The 24,533-nt window shown below is 41.3% G+C and overlaps 1 long non-coding RNA gene across 1 annotated transcript; it reads right to left on the bottom strand.

Annotated features, from left to right (window-relative positions):
* Positions 1-14,273: 14,273 nt before the first annotated feature.
* Positions 14,274-24,121, bottom strand: LOC122174919. The gene is made up of 3 exons (XR_006177264.1): positions 24,063-24,121; positions 21,209-21,312; positions 14,274-14,376 (listed from the first exon to the last, which is right to left on the bottom strand). It is a non-coding gene; the product is annotated as an uncharacterized LOC122174919 (long non-coding RNA).
* Between the last annotated feature and the right edge of the window lie 412 nt (positions 24,122-24,533).

Below are 24,533 nucleotides of genomic sequence, written 5' to 3'. Positions count from 1 at the left end.
TGAGCCTAGCCAAGTTCCAGTTCCAATAATCTCACTTGCCAAGAGCAAGGATTTCCTCAGCAACAAAAGAAAGCTGTATAGACAACAAAAATGTAAAGACTAAAGGTCTAGTTTTACCTTCTTGAGAATCCTTCACCTTCTGTAAAAGACAAAAACAATTCTCAAGAGACAAAGCAACTCACCAATTCCTTCAAAAGAACATTCTGGCCCAGAAATGTTGTATGCACATCTAAAAACATGGATGTGCATTCCCCAGCTCAGGACTGAGTAGATTAGAAACACCCATCAGCTGCAGCTCAGGGCTGAAGCAATCACAGTACTATGTTCAGGGAGAGCAGGATATTAGCTGAAAATGTTATCAGGTAAATAGGTCTTATGTGGAACCTGTAGCAGAGCTGAAACATGTTTCTGCTTGCTAGATTGCCAACCAATGCCTTGTTATTCCCCAAAAAGGGACGAACAAAACAATTCACTGTCTAATGGTAGAGAGTTGAGCCAATAGTTGAAAAAAATACATAAAGAAAATTCTCAACCATTTACACAGCAACAAATCATTGAAGGCAGCCGAGTAAACGTTTACTCCATCCCCTCCACTCCTACAACGTAAATTCTTAATCCTGGTAATAGCAAAAAGCTCTGCTGGGCACGGGGAAGCGAGAGACAACTGGTGAGCAGCTGGGCAACTAAGAGATTTCACTGCTTACCAATCTCATGTAAGCTTAGGAAAACAGCACTATTAGGGTTATATGATGTATCAGTAAAAATACTAATTACCGAGGCCCGGACTTGAAGCAGTTTCTCAGAACAACATGCCTACAGCTAGCACGCAAAATGAGCGTGCTTTACGGGGGATACACATTCCCTACTAAACACAAACAAACATGCACAATTATTATCATTTAGAAAAGACAAAGGCTGCCAAAGCTGAGGAAATGCCATCAGTGCTCAGAATAGAGGCCTTTATTGTTTGCTACTAATTGCAAGAAAAAAGAATTCAGACATTTCAAAGCAGCTGCTGTTTTGTCCTTAAAAACTCCTTTCCACTTAGAAAGGAAGATTTTCATTTTAACAGCCTCAGAAAGCTTTTATGGCTTGCTACCATCCAAGGCCATTCAGATGTGTTATTTCTGTATTGATTGTGTCATGAGGTTCAGCAAAAAGGCCTAAGAAGCTAAGAAAAAAGCCTGTAACTAGAGAAATTACTGTTTAAGTCTCAGCAATTTCTGTTCAATTAAGGGTTACTTCTCCCCCCTGCACATATACTGGCCTTGTTAATTTTACTGGTAAAAATCTACGCAGACTCAATTGCTCAGGAGACTGCAGCTTGATCCTTTGAAGCTACAGGTTCCAGCTGCTGTAAATCATCTGTGGAGGGAAGCTGCCTCACATTATCTGAGAAGCTGGCCTGCTGTGGCTAAATACTCCCCATCTGGTTCAATCAGTCTCCCTTCTGGAAAGCCCTAAGGATTGTCATTTCAAGCTGTATTTGTCTCTAAGACCTTTGTAATGTTGATATTGTGCATATGGCCAGGAATATCCTATCCTCTGCTATGCTGGGCACTGTCTCAGGAATGGGTGCTAGATGAGACTCAAGGTGCCCACCTGCTTAGCAACATCCTGTAGACAATTTTATTATTTCAGTTACATGTCTTTCTTTTGAGGCGTTGATCCTCCTTTGATCAGTCTGCAAAATGGGCAGCCATTATCGTATGTACCTGATAGAAGCTGGCGTCATATTTACAGCTTCAGATGAGAAAAACAACAACAAAAGCATCTAACTTCTTTTGTGAAAATATTTTACTTCAATCTGCTTTTCTTTTCTTTTTTTATCTAGTAGGGATTAGTGTCTGTTTTTCTGTCTCCAGATCTCCAATTAATACACGGCCATGAGCTTAAACATCAAGAGCAGCTTTGCTCAAGCAAGGAGCGAGCAAAGCTAAGGCTAAATCAGCAGAAGACAAAGACAGGTTCAAAGATGCATCAAGACTCTGGAGACCAAGTTCAGTTCTTTGCTCTGTCATAGACTGTGTACCCAAATACACTACACAAGGTCAGATTCAAAGTGGGATGTAGGCAACAGCTCGGTGAAGGAGGCAGAGCTGTAAAAAAAGCAAGTGAAAAGGCTTACACAGACAGTGCTTTAAGCTTCTTGTTATCAAACCTGGACAGGCAGCAGGACAGCTCAGTCCTGAAAGAACTGACCAATCCCTCTATTGGCACTCTCTCCTTCCCTGAAGACTTTCTGTTAGGTTTGCCAGGATAAAACCAACTGATGGATCAGATCTCTTCTAAAGGAGGTCTAACTCCCCTACATTTTTAAAACACCACTGAAGACAGTGACCTATTTTCTAACAGCCATTAAAGGACTTGGCTCAGGAAGGCCGGGCTCATGGGCTCAATTCCCACATCTGCCAAAGGACGTTCAAATGTCTGTCATCCTGCAGGAGCACCTGAACCATCACTTGTTGGGATATCCCCACAGCTCAGCTACTACTGTGCCACTGCGCAGGAACAATTACAGAAATAGCATACAAGGAGATGATGCCCATACTGCAGTAGTTAGGACATGCTGAAGTGGATCCTTGCTCATACATGGAATGCATTTATATTCCCCTCACACCACTGCCAGGCAGCACTCTGTAGAGCTGAAGTCCTTCCTACTGCTTTTCATGCTGTCAGCTTGTTTCTGATGCAGGGTAACAGCTTCGGTGTGGGAAAGAACAGGAAGGGAAATTAAACTTGGATCTTCTTGAATACATAGTAAGGCCACTAAAGTATTGGGACCAAGGAGCGAAAGCCTCCTCTAATTTAGATAGCGCAAAATATCTGGAGGAAAACTAGGAATACGGTGGGATACCCAGCCAGGGAAGAGCAAGGCTGGTGATCCAAAGTTAAATATCCTCTGAAAACCTGATCAGAGCGCCAGTGTCTCACATGTACACGTGCTTGTGGTGTTTCTCAGTCAGATAGCTCAAAACAGACACATCCAACTGTGCTGGTCTTAGGAAGCTTCTGAGGAAGCTGGTTATTTTAGCTCCTGTTTTGAGGAGATCAGTCTGTACTGTATGTGTAGACTCCTCTAAATGGAGACTAGGTGTCTAACAGTGTTCTGGATTCCATATGGGCACCAGATGACTGCAAGGAAGGTGCTGCAATACTGTAATTCTTTATTAGATTTGGCCTTTAGTGTTTCATCTCCCCATCTGTATTTTCATGCTCATTTGTAATTACTACAGAAAGATATCCAACACTGCACCACTTTTCCAGAGCAGCTACAAATGTACTCAAGCAGGAACAAAGCACAATATGCATGCTTTTAATCTGATTTTATAAACTTGACACATAACTTTTGGCATAAACCTGTAAGGAGTTGTTTTGAATTTAAATAGCCTTTCCATTTCACATCCGGGAAAATAACTACATTTCTCATAGTGCTAGCTAGGTACGCATGCAGGCAGCCACACTCTCACAGCTTCACTGTCACTATTGCACCAGAGAGCCAGCCAAGGGAAATTAAGATGTGATTAACCCCACTGGATACCCCTTAGCACTTCCACCCAGGTGATCTATCAGAGGCCACCAGTGCCTTTGATTTCCTTGAAACACCACACAGTGAATTGAGGTGGCTCAGGAGTTACTGCTTAGGTGTTCAGATGTCTCTGTTCAGGGGTAAAACCACATGGAGCAGTCTTATCTTCCGTCCCTGAGGAAGTCACCTCTGTTGGATCAGTTGGCTCAACTAGTGTGACCTGAAAAAGCTCCCACTGTCAGTGCTCCCTCCTAGAAGGCTTCTCCTGCATGGCAGGGACAGTTATAGGTGCTGCCACTCTTAATCCCCCACAGATACAGTTAAGTGCCTGATCTCCAGTGCAGACTGAGCAGCTGACTGTGGCTGGCTCTAGCCAGCTTCTAAACCACGCCACAAAGATGCTGAGTTTAAAAGAATGGACCAATATTAACTAGCTTGGGCAGCTAACTGTAGCCATATGCAGCGGGTCATAGATACCTAAGTTACCTAAGCCACCCAGGCAAGTTTTGAAAACAGAAGTAGAGGTCCTAGTCGTGAAGGAAATTGTTGAAATGCTATTCGTTGAGTTTATCAAGGATCTGGGAGATTCTTGTGCCCTGCTATTTGTCTCTTGACACACAGCAGAACAAGATGTTAAAATGCAATAGCAACTCAAATAACGCAATGATTACAGTGGTGTCCTTGCTCCCCTGGTTAAGCAGAAGTTGACTTGTCCATCACAGGATAGAGGAGTCCCTGCCCTTCCGTGACTCCATGCCCCCAGCCCTGCCCATCACTTTCACTGGCAGCGCAAGATGATATGTCAAACTCCAAGCAGCAGCAGCAGCTGAGGTTTAGGTGCCTCTTTCATTTGGCTACAAGGACGACAAACCTCACGGACAGAGGGAGGTTGTAAGGGCTTAAACCACCTCAGTGAGATTCACCAGAGCTGCTTCTGTCAGGGAGCCTTCTGTGCTGCAAATGAAATTTTCATGAAATGCTGAGGAAGCCTCATTAACATCTCCCTGGGAAAATGACAGCGCTGGGTACCGAGCAGTGCCACTGTTGTCAGCTTCTGCCACTGGCCCATCCTGCTGGACACGTGCATGGAGCAGTCAGAGCCCCGTGAGCACAGGGCAAACCCCACCTGGGAGACTGATAACTCACAAATGATTTTAGTTGTTACAGAAACATTACTTCTGACTAAAAATACAGAGATATTCCAAGGATCCGAAGTATGCTATTTGGAAGCTAAGACTGCACATGCAAACAGCGAGAAAGTCTTTTATGCCACAGGGATGTGTAATGAATCAGCTGATACTTACAACTGACATTAAATACTCAGTGCGAGCAAAATGAAAAATAAAACAGGGTTCAGTGTTCACAGGTGTGAAATTCTTTTGTTCTCTCTTTTTCTTCTCTCCTTGTTCTCACTTCAGAAATGAGAGACAGCTTTTATAGCGGGAAGACAGAGTTTCGCGCATTAATAGCCGCAGTGAAGGTCAGTAAGTCTGACTCACTCAGGTAATGGCTGAGTACCCTGGATCTCATTTCGTTTTATTACAATGGCAGAAGCAATGCTGATCAACAGCGTCATATTTCCTTTTCTTCAGCACAAAAGATGAAGTGATTGTACCACGAGACAGCAGTGTGGAAAGGAAATAAGGAGAGGAAAGATGCACCCAGCAACACACTCACCACACCTGTACCTGCGTTCTGCCCTCCCTCAGTTCTTCCTCTTTTACTGCTGACAGCAGGGGCTCAGCATCACTCCTATGGGGTTTTGCAGCACTGCTACAAATTATTTCAGCGTCCTTATTATACTCAGAAAATGCAGATAACTGCATCATGAGGGGTTTCTGCATGGGAATACTGGTGCTGGGTATTTCTGTCCTGAGTGCAACCCTGTTTATGGTCTCTACCACTCACCAAATAAATGCTGCGCTTAGTTTGTCCTGTACAACAGGTGTACATTGTGAAGCACAGCATTGGATGTGTTGCAGACTGACTTTCCAGGTTAAAGCAAGAGGAGCAAGTGAAAGGACTGGATCAAGAGACTTAGAGGAAGCTAGCAATGCAGAATAAGTTGAAAAGATTTCTGATGGGTGAGGTTAATTCTCTTCCCACTGGAACCTTTTTCCTCATTGATTTTCTAATCATTCTCTTAAAGACCTTCAATTCTTTTCTTCCATACTGCAGTGTTGCTCCTGAGATAAACGCTGCATGGCCCACGCTGCCTGGGTAGAGGCATTTTGCCCATAGATAACTGACAATGACAATGATTGGCTTGGTCTTAGTGGGGGCAGCAAAAGAGCTAGGATTCCTGGAGAAGAGCAATTATTGCTGATAAAGTCTGAATGGGCCTCAAAGCATAGTTCACTAACTTTCCTCTGTATGCTCCTTCACTTTTCCTAATATTGATTTCCTGCATGTTAACAAGACTATTAGAAACATAGTAGGAATGTTGCTAAAAACCTCATGCTGCTGCTCATTTGAAAATAAAACAGAAAACCTGCCCTGAAACACCAATGCAGAGCTCCCAAGTTGCTCCAGAGCAGCAGGCACTACTTCTGTCCAAGAGCTGCCTTTTGTCCTCCTGCTGCAAGAAGGTACATATCAATTGAAAAAGTCTCTGTTAGGCAATCCATATTTTTTCCTCCCAGCTTACTGAAGTAGATTTGTACGTACTCTGACCTGTCCCACCCTCCCTGGCACATGCTCACCTTACTGTCACAAGAGAGAGAGAAAAGCAAAGGGTTGGATTCCTTACTGGTGTAAATGAGCCTACAAGATAAAGGTTTTAATCAAATATTCCACTTACCTCCAAGTCCTGAAAGGCAGTACGTGCTTTCCAGTGCCATTTCTTGGAGCTTTCTGCTCCAAGTTCCAATTCACAATTTTTCACCTCCCATTTTATCAGAGGCCTTAGAACAGTTCCTCTGGGAGTATCTACATGGTGCAATGAAGTGTTTTTCAAGGATAACAGAGTTAGCCCTGGACTAATGGAGTTATTAGGAACAAAACAGCTACATCAAAAAGCTGTTCTGCTGGCGTGGTTGTGCTGACTGCAGAGCAGGGTGTATGGGCCTGCCTGGTGCATTAGAGCAATGCAGGCTGGCACCAGTGTTTTCAGAGCTAGCTCTCATCTCCCTGTGTTGCCTTGCCATGTCCCATCAAAGCCCTCTGAGTAGCTAAATGCCTTCAGGCTGTTAAGGTCTTTCATCTGACTGCCTTCTATTTGCCTTTCCAGAAGCATCACAGAATCATCAAGGATGGAAAAGACCTTTAGATCATCCTGTCCAATCCATCCCCACCATTCCCACTGACCAATTCTATGAGTGCCACAGCTCCATGGCTCTTAAGCACCTCCAGGGCTGATGACTCCACCACCTCCCTGGGCAGCCTGTGGCAATGCCTCACCACTCATTCTGAAAAGAAATTTTTCCTGAAATCCAACCTGAACCTCCCCTGAGTAACGTGAGGCCATTACCTCTCAACCGAGTCTCTTGCAGGACAGACATAGACGGCACAGGCAAGTCAGGTTCCCATGGGCATTTAAATGATACTGGACACCCGTGTTTAATCACTAGCTGCTGTCCACAGATGGGGGTTTTCAGATCCTTGGTGTCCTCAACATACTTTCAACAATGGAATCCAAACTTTACATTCTATCTGTGCCAACCCACTTGACAGTCACATGGAAAAAGATCATACAAGAAAAACCATAATTCCTAAATATCACTCTTTTATCAATGAGGAAGCTCGAGAGGAAGGCAGAAAGGGAGCTGTGTAGCTCTTTTGTAAGGGAGGCTTACAAAAGCCAGCAAAATAGTCAGGCACAGGGAAGAGCGTGCCTAGGAGAAAGCAGTAACCCTTGAAGCAAGCATCTCCTGAGATGGGAGAGCTCTTACCTCTCTGTGGCTGCTGCCTCCACAGAAGGGGTCAGCTGGTGACCTGTTGTGGTGCTTGTTCATCAGGAAGAGCAGCAGGACCCAGCTGTTTCACGTATATTATGAAACTATGCACCATAATTAGCACTTTTAAGTTATTAGTCACCTGGGAAGAAATCAAATTGTGGTCTAAAAGGGAATATTTCTATGCAAAATACCAGAGCCTGCAAGCTTCCTTTCACATTCCCATTTCTGCAAAAGTGGGGCTGCAGAGCATGCATCCAGAGGAGCTGTAAAGGGGGAAAAGGAGGTTTTATGTCACCAGGGGGATGATATTCTGTTGTATCATCCTCTTCACAATGTGCTTTTGCTTTTTTAATGGGAATGGGAAGCATTGATTATACATTTATGCCGAGTCTTGCCACTGCTAAAATGCAAACTGCAATTTTGTAACAAAATGCAGTATTTCTGAATTATTGCTCTTTGAAGCCTCAAAGGACTCCCACAGGAGCACTTCTGAGTTCTTTTCATTTTAGTTTGTTTGCACATTTCCCCAAGACTAGTTAGGTCAATTTGATGTTGTGATTTGACTCTTTTTCCTCCAATGGTCCACGCACCCCCAAAAACACCTTTCACATTTCTCAACTTTTAGTAAGCTATTCCTAATCAAAAAAATTAACTAGCTCTGTTTTGTTCTGGGTTTTTGTTTGTTTTTAAGCAGAAAGTTAGGTGAGCAGACCGGACTCCAGCAAATATCCATGTCTACAACAGTGAAGAGGAAAGTTCCACTGTCCAGATGTTCAGCAACTGCTGCTGAGAGCAGCCCTAGGCAGCAGCTGCAGACAGTGGGGAGGCAGAAAATAGCTCTTTCCTGGCCATTTTCCCTGAGTTTGCTTCCTGCCTCAGTGAGGACAGCAACAGCCAGGGAAGAAACACTGAAAGAGGCACTGTCCTGCTTGCAGGAAGCTACGTATGTTCCCCATTTACTGGCAGATGATCCCTGCTCCATGTGAGCCAGGGAATTCCCCACAGCTGTGCTGCACTACTGGGCTTCTGTTCACACTGACCCTGATCCAAAGATCTCAGTGAAGCCAAGAGTGTTTTGTTTTTTTTTTTTTTTTCCCCCCCAGTGCCTTCACAGGGGTTTGGATGTGGTCCATTGCAGGCTGTAGCAGTGGCTGCAGCCGAGATACTGGCATGTGTTTTGCAGGCGATGGGAATAGATGATCATAGTTATTTTTTCTGCCCATAAAATCAATGCAATATCTTCTCCTGATATCCCCTGCCTCGTAACAGAGAGCTTTTGTTGTGCTTTATGCCTGACCAAGTTTCTTGGGAAACATTAGTTTTCATATCAGTTTTTCTCACTGAATCGTTCTCTCTGGGATGCTTAGACACCAACGCGTTTATATCCAAAGGATCCTGAAGAGGTTAACCAGAGGTGATTACGTCTCAAATGATGTTGTACTATAATTGCTCAGGATATCAGCTTAAATGAAATAATCTGCACGGGAGAGAAGAAACAGTAAAGCTAAGAAAGGAAATTGCTGCTATAATTACTAGAGTATTTCTCTTTGAGGTATTAAAAAGAAATATTTATAACATAAAGAGCTTGGAGAAGATGGCATGTGGCAGCTAGAGAGTGGCTGGCAGAGCCTCTCTTACTTTACATCAGCTGCAATAAGCTTCCTGAGCATTACTTATATATGAATCGAGGGTAGAAGTATAAGTATGGGGGTAGATAGAAAATAGCCCACAGCAATCAACTAGTTCAAATGCGGTATAATGAGTTACAAAAAATATGAGACAGGTACTCTCTTTCAGGGTTTTGTGCCACTGAAGTTATTCAAGCTTGGACACAATTTCAGTAGCAGCATAAACAGACCCACAGCCAGCAAGGTAAGATGGATAGCAAGACATTCATTACAAATAACTGCCGTGCTTTTTCCTTTTGATCCTTTTAGACTTTCTCCCTTCCAGATTGTCCTGAACAAAAAAAGACCCGAATTTCTCACAGCTAGAGCAGACTCCTCTTTCTAAACATATCAGTACTGTGCAAACTTCTCGTTTTCTCTACAGCTCTTTTACTATTTCCAGAGATACGTGTTATTGACAACTTGGAGAAATACATTAACTGTGGATCTGATACTTCAAAACCTCTTGTGCTTTAAGATGCAAGTACATAATAGAGTTAACCTCACAGAGAAGACACACTCGATAAAATAAGAAAAGTCTGATCAAGCAAGGGAACATGTCCTGAACTGAACCCACAGGTCCCTCAGATTAACTAGATATTGGGTTATTTCAGGCATTAAGCAGAGCCCTCATGGACTCTCATTTTCACAGTCTCCCTTGGTACATGGTCTTACAGGTTTGCTTTTTATTTCTGGGGTACGTCAGTGTGGCAGGATCCTGAAGAGGGATGGGATAGGATACAGGACACTTTGTAACTAAACTCCCAGAGCTATTGATGCTCATAAGACATGAGCTCCTTGGAGAACTGTTCAAGAACTGCAAGGAAGCCTCAAAGCCATCTGGTTTTAAACTTTTTCCTCCAGATTTTGTACAGCACTAAACAGGGTCAACAGTGACAGCAAATGGACTGGAAATTCCTCAGTTTCAGGATTACTCACTATTTCTGCTCTGTTGCAGCTTTGAAAGAGCACATTCTCAGGGAAAAAAAAAAAAAAGCATATAATGTAGAATGTAGAACAAGAGAGAAGACACTAAAAATTGATGTGTGGTCCAGGTGAACACCATCCACCACTCTTAAGAGCAGAGTGATAATGATTGCTGCCCAGAAGGAAGGTCACTCTGCCCTAATAGATGGTGTCAGGACCTAATAGGGAAGCAGGTGTACCTAACATGTCAATCACAGCTAATGAAGCAGGAACACTTTCATAAATACAGCTTCCAGTTGTGCCCCGTGTTGTACTCTGTGAGCACAGAGGAGCTCTATGGACATGTTATTGCAGCATTAAAACAGCCCAGCTTTGTTTTGCCAGTTTGTGAATGACCCCTACATACAGTTGTGTTCCTTGAAGGGCTTCTGAGATCACAGCAGCATCTCTTGAAGTAGCCTTGAACTGAAGAAGCTGCATACTTAAACCAGGTGACGAACAGCAGTGCTTCATTAGCAGCCTGCTGCAATGTTATGGTCTGATAGGTGCCAGTGATTCATGATGTAAAATTCTATTTCATTACAGTAATTCGATTTTGTCAGGGTAGGGGGCCAGTGTTTGGTTTGTTTCAGGTACTTTCATTTCCCCAGAAATACCAGACACAAATTAGCAGGAAGGAAGGAGAAATCTCACAGCCATTCCTATGTAAAGCCCTGTGTTTAGGTTCAAGTGCAGGAAGCACTGCCAACACTGCAGGCAGGTGCCCTCCGGAAAGCCAGAGCCACATAAGCCTGCACTCTTTTACAAGCACAAAATCAGCTACAACTTACTCTCCCAGTAGGGACCCACCACATGTATTCCTCTCTCATCACTTCCAACTCCTGCTCTGTTGCCATACATCAGGTCTCTATCCAGAATTTCTCCTCTCTCTGTTGCAGTGCTTCCCAAGTATACAGAGCCAAGAGCAGACGTGAAAGGTGGATTCATTCCTCTGTGCCAGCTGTATTTAATGCACAGATCCCATCCTGCTCTCAACACAGAATCTTGCTTTTCTGTCCAAAAACATTAGGATCAAGAGCTTTCTCTATAAATACACATTCTTCAACATATTTGTTTAAAAAGTGACTATCCTGAACTGGAGTACCAAAGATATAAATTCATAAGTATTTTACTTGCTAATACTTGGTTTGTATCTATTAAAAAAAGTGTCCCTGAATACATTCAAAGCCATGGTTTGCTAGGCAAGGTATAAACACATTCAAAAGAAATCCGTACCTGAGAACTTAGAGACAAATAAGACAAAGTGGGAAGAAAAGAGGAAACCGTTACCCTTACTTTACAGAGGCTTAGAAAGATTGATGTGACTTGCCCAAACTCCTGTAGAAACTCTGGGGAACTGAACAGAGACCACTGGAGTCTCAACACAAAAATCTTAATTACTGAATCCAATTTTCCACTCTTCCTTTCATATGGCTTTTTCATACATTGAAACACTTCACATAAGCTTCACTTCTTTTCTCCCAGGAGGAATAGCAAAGGCTGCAAGTTGCCCTTGTTAAACTAGGTTGCAGATCCAAACAAATTTAAAATGATATCTCAGCAAGATTTTGCAACCTGCCTGTGACAAAGAAAAGGACTTTCACCCTGAAAACGCATGAGCACTGGGGAAGACTAGCTGAGAGAATTTAGCAAGGCTCTTAATGAAAGAGCTGAGCTACAGTATGTATATGCATGAGCTCATGTATTATTTAAACCATTATGATCAGAATAAGCATTGTGAGCACAGTACTGAAAGTGTCACTAGCATTCATGCATTGAATAACTTGCCCTCATAAAGGTATAATAATGCGTTCATCAGTTTTGTTTATACTCCCAAAGCAGTAATAGCATGAACAGAAAATAACCCTGTATGTTGCAAAAAGCACATAAATATAAATCTAATTATATCTCTCCTTGATATTATGACCAAGAAATGATGAAGCTCACTGAGGAATAACATCTGAGACTAAGTGCATTCCTAAGAACCTTTGTGTGCTGCTACATTCAAACCTAGCCTGGAATTTCATGGGTTAAAACAAATCTATCTTGCCACAGCCAGTCAGACTGCCTCAGTAGCCTGGTGGTAGGTCCTTTCTCTGACAGGTGGGAGATTCAGACTATATTTTCTGTGACACTGGTACAGCTCACCCAGTGCTTGCTGCACCTACCACACAGCTTTCTCTGGGTGCCCCAAGGACAGACAGTTAAATGGCAGTGCTGATGATGGCTCCCTGGGAGGATGTCCTATCTTCAGTGCTCCCAAGGATGACTGTGACACATGAGATGGTGGAGAGGATGAGAGAGGATAGCAATCATAGGAGAGGCAAAAGATCGTGGGAGTCCTCAAGGAACACCAAAAATCATTCACGCTTAAATTCATACACGCCTGATCAACAGAAAAAAAATGAAGTCAGAATCTCAAATTGACATGTAAAAATAAATGTAAAAGCCATCCACAGATTGCTGATTATACTCAAACAGTTGCTTCAGTACAGGTTTTCTATACTAAATTGACTTTAAGAGCAGCCATCTCAGTCTCTTGAATTTTATTTTACCCTTTTACACATTAGTGAATTGTACTTTCATGTGGGAAACTTAAGCAGCAGTCTGTTCTTGCTGGTAAAATGGCAAGACTCCCACTGGTTTCATTCAAAGGTTCAGGCTGTTAATGATGAATCAATCAATCAGTCAAGATATGAGAAGCTGCAGAGAGAACAGTAGCCAAAATTGGTCTCAAAATTCAGTGAGCTCATGTGTTCTTATGCTTATTTCATCAGCTGAATCAGGACTGCTCTCAGGAGTAGTGAGGAAAGATGCATATCTAGGACTTCGAGTAGGTGTGTTTGGTAAACTATTCACTTGGTTATCTCACTGCAGTTCCTGCATGTGAAAAGATTCAAAAGAGCTCGACACAATAGGAGTGATGCTGGGTGGGCACTAGGATTAGAGTGGGCAGGGCAAGGAGGTGCCAGAATAGGAGAGAATGAAGTGTCAGAAGCCCAGGCACTGCTAACACACAAGGCAAAGAGCAACCCGATCTAGTGGGAGGCAGCCCTGCCTACAGCAGGAGGTTGAAACTAGATGATCTTGAAGGTCCCTTCCAACCCGTATCACTCTATGGTTCTATCACTCAGGCCTGCACATGCTGTTATCTGCACCAATCTTTTGTCCTCAATCCTTTTTGCTGGTCATTTACACAAGTGTGAAAGCAAAACCACAGCTAAGCGAGCTACGTTTAGGAGAGATATCTAAGACCTTTCACCTGCCTCTTCCAGGAAGCACTGTGGAAATTCACTTACTTGCTTTTTATGGTTTTTAATGACTGGATGTTTAAAGGGTATTGCAAATCATATTACACAAACATTAAGCACTGGACCCATTCATCCCCATAGCCTAAGTTAGGGGAAAGAGTGAAGGACAAATACTGACTCTCATTTCCCTAAAAATATCTATTAGCAATTCTGGTTGTTTTTTAAAAAACAACCAAAAAAAAAGAAGCTTGACAATTATCTTAGTATACTAGTTACATCGAAGCAGCCCATAAAGTTTGAAGAAATGCATAATAAATGTTTATTTACTCTATAACTGTAAAAAGTTTCACTAGATCTACTCCACTTTTCTACAGACAGAAGGTAAGCAGAAATAGTTACTGCTACAAAGTGAATGAGGTATAACACAAAAACACAGGGTTGTTCTACAAATGCAGAAAGGCTTTAAACTTAAAACCAACCAAAATGCTGTTTATAGGATGCACACACACCATAAACATCACCCATGTGAGATGGGTATGCTTAAAATAGTAGTTTACTGAATAAAGAAAGTTGTAACTGACTAAAGCATACCTATACTGTTTTCTATCTGCAGGTTTACTGGCATGCAGAAAAGCTTCTAGTGTTTAATATTTAAGGCTCAGAATGGGAGAAGCTGTAAAAAGAAGGGAGAAGAAAAGGCTACAGAATGCTATACAGCATCCTGTATCCTTGTGGGTGTTGTCGGTGCTACTTTCCCCACCCCCCCCCCCCCCCATCTGTAAAACCCCACATGTCCAAGGCCACAATGCTTAATCAGAAGCTGCCATAATCAGATAAAGGGCAGCTCAGCGCATTCTAGTGATGCTGCTCAATTAATGAAATGCTGTTTGTTTTGATCAAGGCGTTGTGAACTTCCCAGTTTAAATCAGACTTCAGGTTTGAGACTATATATGCTCACGTTTCTACTACACAAGAAATAAACTTGCCTTTTTTATTGCCTTGCTACTCTCCAGAAGAGAAGAATGGCCTTTGTCCTCTATATACCAGTATTTTTCCAAATATTCACACTATGTAGGAAGGAGAAGATTTATGGGAATTAAGAACAAGGCTCAGGAAACTTGGATGTAGTGACCAGCTCTGTAGTAGGCCTTGAGAGATCCTAAATAATGATTCTTCAGCCAGAACCTGACAAGTGTGGACGCTTTTTCTGGGCTTAAGCACTCTTTATACTGCTATTGAATGATTTCTCTCTGCACCAGCTGCATAACCAGCTCTTACCTCAGTCACCATCATAAGAACTGCAAGGAAGGACAGCTGAGGAGCAGGAACATCAGAAAGAGATCAAGGACTAAGATATGGAACTGGCAGGAACTTCTAGAACGGGTGAGAAGTGGGTCCTCAGGCTACCTGCTGGGTTAGCTGGTAGTTCTCTGGGAAACACATTCTGGCCATAGGGTGGCAAGGGAATTGGGGACAATCATAAGGCTAGCATTTTTTTGGTTTAAGGGGATCCCTATCTGTATGTACAAGAACGGGTAACACAGCTTCTGCACCTCAGATAAAATAGAATAATTGTTTTCCTACTTCAGCTTGGGTTACGTATTAATCTTGCAAGACTTTCTTGCTAGAAAGCATTGGGTATATGCAAAGTCTTGTCACAATTAAGCAGGATTTTTTTTTTACTGAACAAAGTAAAAACCTGTAATGTGATGTGTCTACAGTCTACCAGGGAGCAGAGAAGAACAGAGCTTAGGTCTCCCAAATGCAGATATCTAAAATGGCTCACATACTGTTCTCTAAAAGGTGCAGCTTCTATTAAAAAGTTACAAAAAACTCTGGTCTGGATTTTGTAATGTAGATTTTTAAATATATAGCAGATTAAAATGAAGTTAATCCTATTTTCCAGAAATCATTCTTTTTTGATTCATTTTTTGGGTCCTAATGACCCTAAAATTGTGACAAGTTAACTTTTATAAATGAACAAAAGCTGGAGGTATTCAACACCTGAACATTCACTCTACTACCATGGAAAAATGTAAAAGCACAGAGAAAGCATGGATGAACTGTATGACTGAGAGAATTAAAAGATCTGCCTTTGTTTTCCTGTTCCTTAAGAACATAAAGAATTGACCAGTTTGTTTCAGTTCACTGAGAGTCAGAAATTCAGTAATATGTTACATACTTTTTAATATGCAGGCAACTCAGAAATTAATGGCAGGGTAAAACTTTAAAAAGTTAATGAATTATTTAGGGCTCTCTCTTAACTAAGCATTTTTTCAGGCATGTTTTTGAGTAGCTAAGTGTATTTGGAGACCTAGTTATTTTTCTCACAGTCTCTGCCATTAGCTCTTTATGTGCCTAGAAGTCTAACTAGCTGCAGCTAAGGATGCAGGCTGAAAACTTAACATAGATGAGTCACAATGGCTTAACAAGTTACCACCTGTCTCCTCAGCTGACATCACTCTCCATCACTGTTTTTTTTTCCCCCTGAAGTCAAGGCAAAATGCATGAGACTCAACCCCATTCATTACCACTTAAGCTAGGAAACCTAACTCTTCAGGCAATCTCAGAGCACGCACCCATGTAGTTACAGTGGCTTAGTAAACACATAATAGCTTTAATGAGCTTCTGTAACACAATTTAAGCCAATGGCCTTACTACAACACAGTGGCATTCTATTTCAGCAATTTAGCCTTTCGTATCTGCTCTAACTTTCACCCTGCTTTTCCTTAAGCCCAGCCAATATGAAGCTGCCCTTGATAAAGCAGTGTTGTTCTAGACATATGCTCATTTCTCATCCTGTACAGAGAGAGAGGTAGGAAGGGAAGAAACCCCAATATCAGCAATTGTAGCTAAATTAGATATGGTTATACCTATATAACACTTAGTGCTGGTTATTTTATCCCCCATTTCTTTTAAACGTCTCTTGCCACAAGCTCATTTTGCCCGATATAAGCAGCTTCTCTGCTAGGAAATGTATGGTATAATTTACAAAACTATTTCTGCATCACAAAAGCTACATAGACTGAGTCTTGGTAAATAAAATAGAACTTACGGTCAGCTTCTCTAAGGAGCTCAGCACATAATAGCTCACTTCACCGTGTACTTTTGAAAGCTGGACTGCATTAAGGTGTCTTTATGGGATCAGGGTTTGAAATAACTCAAATCCAGTATTTACTCTGAGTGTGCCTTAGCTCAAGAATAGAGACCTTGGCTCTTCCAGGGAGGGAGGGAGAAGTAATGAAGTGTAAGGAGGAAAGAGAAAGGTGAGATTGCCCTTTTCCCCCCATATGCTTTATGCTCCCCCCCCCCCCCCCCCCATGTACTCCTGAAGGATGTAGAGAAAAAAGCAAAGCAGGTCTCTATTGTCAGGAAGCAGACAATCCAAGACACAGCAGTTTACACTACTTTTTTTTTAAAAAAAAAAACATCAAGATGCTCAGGGAGGTCCTGTCCTCACCTTAAACACCGCCTTCTCTACTGCTGTGAAAATAGCTACATGCTACCCCTTGATTAGAGAGCAATCTCCATCCCTTAAGAAGAGATGGGTCATCCCTTACCTGGAACAGCACAACGTAGATCAAGAAGGGCTGACTTAATTGCTGAAGATTTGGTACAAATTTACACCTGTTCTGACTCAAGGGCTTGTGAAGTACCACAGAAGCTTTTTTATTTTTTGTAAAAATTAAGATACTTTTCCATATTGTAACTGCCCTGTTAACCTTATAGGGAATAGGATTCTATTCCCTTTTCATACAGCAGATGTGTTGTGGCCATTTTCATTTTGATCTGGTCTTGCAAAAGGCTATAACTTGATGCTGTCAGTGCTGCTTGTTGCTGTAGTAACAAAGTAGTGTATATACCTTCAAGAATCGTTGTTACAGAACTGCTGATTTCTCTAATATGATTAAAGAAAAAAAAAAAAAGAGTTGAAAGACTGTTTTGATTACATCTACTGCTTTGTGCTGCAACGCCATAAAAAAATATCAAACTTTAACGTTCTCTCTGGAATAAATATATGAGGAAGTAGAGTTTTCTCTATCATACCTGGCAGAATAAAGGTCTGAAATGTAACTTGCACTGGTATGGACACGCACTGCTGGGCTCAGGTCCTTGTTGGACCAACTGTGAATAATGACAATAAAGCCTACAGAATTATGCTGACATAATGTTTCTGTGAAGTTGTATCAATTCCCTACCCCTGGGCTAACTTGACACAGCGCTGTCAACATGTATGATGCAGCTGATGTTTGGTAGTGGTTTGGAGGTGGATACAAACTTCTGCTTTGAACTGGAGCTTTGTTAAATCAAGATCAACTTACTTTCGTTTCTGCTTCGTTCAGTGAAAAGGTGGACAAACAAGAAGATTCCTATTCTTGGAGTCTGCAAGCTCAGACAAGCTTGCTTACTGTAACATGGCTGTCTTCTTCCTTTCTGAACACACCAGCATGGCTACAATGACACTTGTATGTATAAGGCATTGTGGATAAGCTTAGTACAGAATGCAAGATGAGTTTCAGCAGTTCATATGTTTTGGAAATAATGACTTCTTTTCATATTGGACTTGCATTGGTATAAACTGAGCAGATAAAGACAAATTCTCTACATGGCAAATTCAAATTCAATAACAACAACATACTGGTGCAATAATCTGAATTTTAACCAGGAGAAAAAGCTGGGAAGAAGAGACTTTTTCCTCCCTCTATTCTCACTAACATTTCACTTTTAATTAAGCCTTAGGTTCTGTAGTCTGGTTCAGGTACTTTGAGTGCTATTAATGGACATCATAGTAGCAGCAGAAAGATTGACCTAACAGTGTTAATACAGTATTATTTGTTTAAAACAAACCTTCCATGTGAACTTTCACACATTATTATAAAACTGCAATTAAAATGATTTGTTACTCTGATTCTTAATTATTTAAAACCTAAATGTTTGCCTCATTAAGAATCTGGAAGGATCATTATGTTTAAACTGAGAATTGATATTGTTCATTCTCAGCCTCATAAAAACTCCAAGAAAAAAAAAAAAGAAAGAAAACATATGCAGTGGCAAAAACACTTCTCATTTGAAAAATTCTGTGTGGATGACAGTGGGAGTAGTAAAGAAATGTGGCTGCTGAGCAAAGAAGCTAACAGTGTTCAATAAGCATTTGAAGAAAAATGAGACTTCATGAATCAAATTCCATGTGTGAGCAGCTCACCTACAGCGAAGCTCAGAGCAATCAGAGCCACCCCACTGTAACTCGTAGGCTGTTACAGCTCTGCATCTAGCAGCTGTAATTGATGCACTGCAAACACCCCCAACACGTACACAGAACTGAGGGCCTCACACGCTTACAATGGAAAGAAAAACCTTGCTGTTTATGAAGGTATTCAGAGTTGTCTCCTTTCCTTCTCTTCCTTTCCTCTTTATTTTCTCATGTGATTACAACTACTACTGCTTGTGACATTCATCACTCTTTGCTGTTCAACCCTGTAATCAAGTCTCACTGTTAGATTTTTATTCCACTTCTACAACATAGCATCTCTACAACATTTGAAAACAATTTTGAAAATTGCAGAGTCCTGTTTGTTCTGTCCTCATTTTGTTAGGCTGTGTTATCTATTGCTGTGCAATATCAGGCCTTTCCCATCTCACGCTCTTGCTGAACCAAAAACAGCTATTAAAGACTTCACAGGAGTAAGTTATGCCTCCACAACAGCCTATTGTCCATCTCTGGAAATCAGACTCTTTTATGTTCTTTGGGTTGGCTTTTCCATACTCTGTGTTCAGTTTGTTTGTACAGGGCTCTCAATCAGCTTTTGGAGTATTTTCTAATATGCCAACATATCCAGAGTTTTACATTCCTCAGATGAAAACTCTGCTTGCGCTGAAGTTAACGGGAGCTTTGCTCCAAACAGTGTGCAAATTAATACCAAGTGCTGCCTTTGAGGCAGAGACTTCTACAGCATGCAGCAGTGCCCATGTAATGGTACCCATGGATAAGTATGGAGCACGGATAAGGACTGCAGAGCAGCATAGCAGGGACAGCCCACGCTCACGGGCAAAGCTGCCCTCCAGAAAAGCAACATGTGAGATCAGGTACCAGACTTTCCCTGCAATTTCACTTACACAAACCTTGACCTGCAATGTGTGGTAACTGATCAAAATTCAGAAAGATTGGCAATGATTCTACATCTCATTTTGAATTCAAAGTCTCAGGAATTTCTAAGTCACAGTAGGTGCTACCAAGAAATCATTTAGTACACTAAAAAATAACCAAAGCCTCAAAAGACATTCTTTTAACTGAAATTAACTGTTCTCAACTGAAACAGAACTGTTTCTGAAGAAGCCTATGTTTACCGATGTTTCTTTCTATATTTAATAATTCATTCTTACTAAAGTGATTATTTGAGCTTCAGAAAAAACTTAAAAGCAGTCACTAAAACATGAATATAACCATTTACAGAAATTCAGATTTAGAAGTCTCTTATCATCACTCTATATTGTCTATTTTTGATGCCTAACACTTAGAAATCTAAAAGAATTACTGATGTCTATTCCAAATACTTATATGAAGTGTTCATAATAACATAAAGTACGCTAGAGGAAAGTGCAATCACTCCATACTTAAAAAGCAGCAGTGAAGTTTTATTCTTAAAGCAATGTAAGTTCTCCTGCCTGCAAAAAACACAAGTGAATACCTCCAAGAGTAGCTTAATCTCTTGAGGTTTCTTTTAATATTCTTAACATTGACTAAGTTTGAAACTGATTAATATTAACTTCTTTACCAGAAAGAATTGATTTGAGTGAGTATTGGGTTAGAGAAGACCATCAAAACTTTTGTTAAAACTGTATCTGTGTCCTAAAACCCAGATGTCAAGTTCCCCAAGGCTGGGGCTGTTCAGTTCAGTTCTGACACTCAGAGGAGTGGCCAAATCCTGCCCTGCTGCAACCATTTCTCCTAGATGAACACCTTCTTCCTTATAGAGCTCTGTCAGTCCCAGCTTTGTCTGGGGTCTACAATATATTTCTACAATTGATGAGGAAACCACAATGTATTTCTACAAGTCACCAGTTTATAAGTGACTAGTGACCTCAGTGTTGGAAACATGGATTCCTCATATAGCCTATATCTCACAATACTTCCATGTTCTTCTTAACCCATTCAAGGAAACTAAGAAAGGAGAGTGGTAAAAATAAAATTAAAAAAAAAAAAATATCAAGGTCAGAGTGGCAAAGACAGAGTCCTGAAAAAGTATCAGGATGCACAGTAGCAATTGCCATCTGGCACTTGGTACTTCATATTATAATACAGCTAAGCTATTTTTAAAGAGTTAAAAGTACATTGATGTATAACAAAGCACAAAGAGCACTGCAATAGTAATGGCTTTGTTAGAAATCAGAAATACAGTTCTGAAGCAACTCCAGGTTCAGTAGTTCCCATTACTACACTACCATCAACTTCAGAGAACTCTGCCTGAGCAGACTACACACTTCCCAGACAGACATAAATAAAATCAGCTCCAAGAATGCCTTTAATATAGCTTAACTTAACAGCACCCAGCCATATGGCCAAACCACAACCAATTCAAAGAACATCTTGAAATACAACAGGGAGCTCAGGTCTTCAGCCCCTACTACTTCACCATGAAATTTGCTTCTACTGATTGATACTTCCTGATCTAGGCACAGACCTAACTTCAAGCCACATCCTGCAGTCCTTACTTACAGAAAGCCATACAAACAGATGAGAAATTGGTCTAAGTAATGACTTACATTTGTGTTACCTGCATTCTGTAAGATCCCCTAAAAGGGGCCTGCAACTTAACATAATGCTTTCAGAAGAGCTAGGCATAAATTCTCTTTCCCCAAGCACCATCCTTCAACAAACTGAGATTTAAATGGGTTAATTACCTGAAATCCTCCTGCTTTCATATAGGAATTTGCTGGGCAGCATGAGCCAAAGTCTGCTTTTATTTTTGGAGTATGCTCTTCTTGTCCTGCGATTTGAACCTCACCTATAAATCAAAAGGATGCCTTTAAATTCCGCAGCACTGTGCCTCTGCACTGGTTCCTAGAAACACTGAAATCTAAAGAAAAATCTCTGTACAATTAGCTGACCTGGCATTGTAACTACAGCAAGCTCAGTTTTCTAGCAGGAAAAACTTTCTGCCAGGTGGGACTGATAGACAGTGGTAAAATCTCTGCTACCTCTCCAGCTGTAATTAGTGAGGCATTAAACTCACCTGCAAGCCCCAAAAAACTGGCAAAGATGGTGGGGCTTTCCAGGGAAGCTAGTCTCCGAGTTAATTATTTTGTTAAGGTTTGACGTTATGTGCTGAAGCTTGTCTGGTCAAAATCTCTGATATCTGGACTTCCAGAAAATTAGTGATATTGTGTCACTGTGAGTTTAATCCCTGTGGGATTCAGCTGCCTGGCTTTCAGGCCTTGCCTCCCTATCCAAGCACATCAATAGAAGTGAGCTTCTCCTCTCCGGTGTGTGGAACAGGCAGTTAAAGTTTAAAAGAAACAATTAACTCCTAATTAAATTCCTAGACCTCTTCACTGCTAGCAGAGGAATACCAATGGAGATGGGGAGCAGAAAACGACAGAAAACCAGTACTGTTTTCTACACAGGTCCTTTCCAAGGCCTACAGTTCTGCAACAGCCTGCTCACTGCCTTAAGGACTCAAAACTGAGTGTGGGTCCTACTTTGTGCCAACCCACCTCTGTGTCAGAGTACCAAACTCAAGACCTAGCAGGGGTGACAGCAAGAACAGCTCTGTGGGGACATCATAAGGGACCATAAGCATTTCCCTGTGTCCTGGCTCTCCCTGCATGCCAAACCAGCCCACGCACATTTCTGCAAAGCCTGGTTTCTGTGAGGTGCTGGCGCTGTACTGGAACCACTAGAACTGTCAAATGAAGCAATCTGCTCTACTTTTGACAGCAACTGAACTTTCATTTCAGTTGAAAGATAGAGTGACTGGAAAATGGCAGTGAGCGTGCAGCAGCTGCTCTGTAAAACCTACCCATTCCTCCACACTGGAGGGCACCTTCAGCAGCAGCTGGGCCCCTGCGGCCTGAAAAAGCTGATGCAGCCACACAGGCTGTGACTGTTTTCTCAGCCTGCTCCATCCCAGTCTGTGACTAACATCATCCAATAAATGCCTGCTTGCTTGCAAATGGACTTACTTCTAAGTCCAGCAACAGTGGCTGCAGTTATTTCTGACTGCCCGAATCCCATTTCCCTTTGCATTTACAGTTATTTGCTGTAATCAGAGCTATGCGTCCACACGTACTGCCAGCTCCTGAGCACTCTTGCAAACAAGGTAATGTCCCTATTGTTTCCAGAAAGCATGTTGTTGTTGTTGACAATTTGCTGTCATGGACTTTGAAACCTCTCAGGTATACACTGGAATGAAATTACCATACTTAAAACCAATTTACTTAATTCAAAGGATGTGGTGTTTTTAATAAGTCCACCCTTTATGTAAATAGCATGTTTTTTTTTTTTCTTTAAAAAAAGTAGCCCACCACAATAACCTCATTTTCTGGAGGAGTACTGTCATATGGAAATTTAATTGCACAGTGAGGGAAGATAATTACTACAAAAATCATGCAAACATTTGAGTTGGAAAGGACCTTTAAAGATCATCTAGTCCCACTCCCCTGCAATGAACAGGGACACCTACAACTTGATCAGGGTGCTCAGTGTCTGGTCCATCCTGTATGGCAGTGACTGAGAAAGGAGAGGGTACATACTATCTTTTCCAGATGACAGAGCTTACAACTGAAGTCTATTAAAGACCTTAAGAAGCCTCCAAAATAAGCTAGTGAAAGTCACAATGACATCTGGCCCTGCACCTCACAAAACTAAGCACAGATTCCTGAAATTTCCAGCTCAAAGTTTAACCTGGGGGAAGCACTTTTGGTTTCATGGACAGCGAAGACCAATTAAAAGAAGAATAGACAGGAAGAGTCTGGCAGGCAATTGGATCAACCTAGCACATAGAAGCTGTAAATTGATTTAAATGCAGCATGGGTATCTTTCCCCCTCTCCCACAAGGGACAAAAACATTTTAACATCAGAATACTTACAGACAAGGGCTTTAAAGCAAAGCAAACAGCCTTGATTCCAAATAAAATTGTACTGACAAATCTGTTTTATCACAGTATAATGGTAATAACCACCACTAGATAGGGCCAGACTGAATTTAGAAGAGAGTTTCTATAATTAGTATGAAAACCATATTTGGTACTCAAATTAAGGGCTGTTTTGCTTAACTATAAAGAAGCCATATTGGAGAACTTAACAAATTCATTCCAACAAAACACAGCTGTAATTAACAGCCTGTAAGTGCCATATTCCTCTTGTTCTATGTTGTATTTGGAGATTTGGTACAGGTTTGTTTTTTTTTTTTCCTTCATTGTGTGAAGCTTTTTTTAGCTACTAGACTGCAATAATGATTGATTACAGAGACCAACACTCACAACAGTTAACTGTTGATGCAGGTATCGAGAGACCATTACTCTTTTTTGGTAAAAGGGAGAGCACAGTATAAACATAGTAAGAATGAATAATTACCATACAGAGTTAAAGAGTGTAAGTTTTTTTTTTTTTTTTTTTTTTTGTTTTTTTGTTTTTAAAAAGTTGTAGTAATTGAACAGATCAATATGATAGGAGAAGTTATACAATAAAGGTGTGATAACAGAAGGACCAACACGCTAGAAAAGTAATATAAGGGAAGGGAAGAAGATTGCTCACCTGTATCAGAATAATCTTGGTTTGAAGGAAAAACTTCACAAAGGAGGGACCTCCAGAAAGAGATCCTTCTCGTGGGGCAGTCAGCCCTTAAATGAGGTTTAAGAGAGGTGCAGCCAGGCTTCACCCCTTCTGGTAACGCAGCTGAATTGCCTTCACCTGTGCTCCCAGGGCTGACTGGGTCCTTTTCCCAGGTGCTCAATCAGTGGTTCAGGCCATGACTCAACAGTTTCCATACAACAGTATAACAAAAATCACTATCGTTAAAGCTCAGCTGTGCATGAAGTATGTTCCTCAATAAAATGAACAGTATTTATTTAAAATACACACTTGTTAACACACTCATTTACTAATTCCTATACTATACTATAAAGTAGTTCAGGATGTAAGTTTACAGTTAACTGCTTTATACCAGTAGAAGATATAGGCTATTTTCTCCAGATATTTCTGAACGTGTATTATATAAAATGCTTC

Source organism: Lagopus leucura, unplaced genomic scaffold (assembly GCF_019238085.1).
Source record: "Lagopus leucura isolate 7727_CA_CO unplaced genomic scaffold, USGS_WTPT01 Super-Scaffold_73, whole genome shotgun sequence".
Taxonomy (NCBI): domain Eukaryota; kingdom Metazoa; phylum Chordata; class Aves; order Galliformes; family Phasianidae; genus Lagopus; species Lagopus leucura.
Note: the sequence above shows the minus strand (reverse complement) of the source record. Positions and strands in the feature narration are given on the sequence as shown.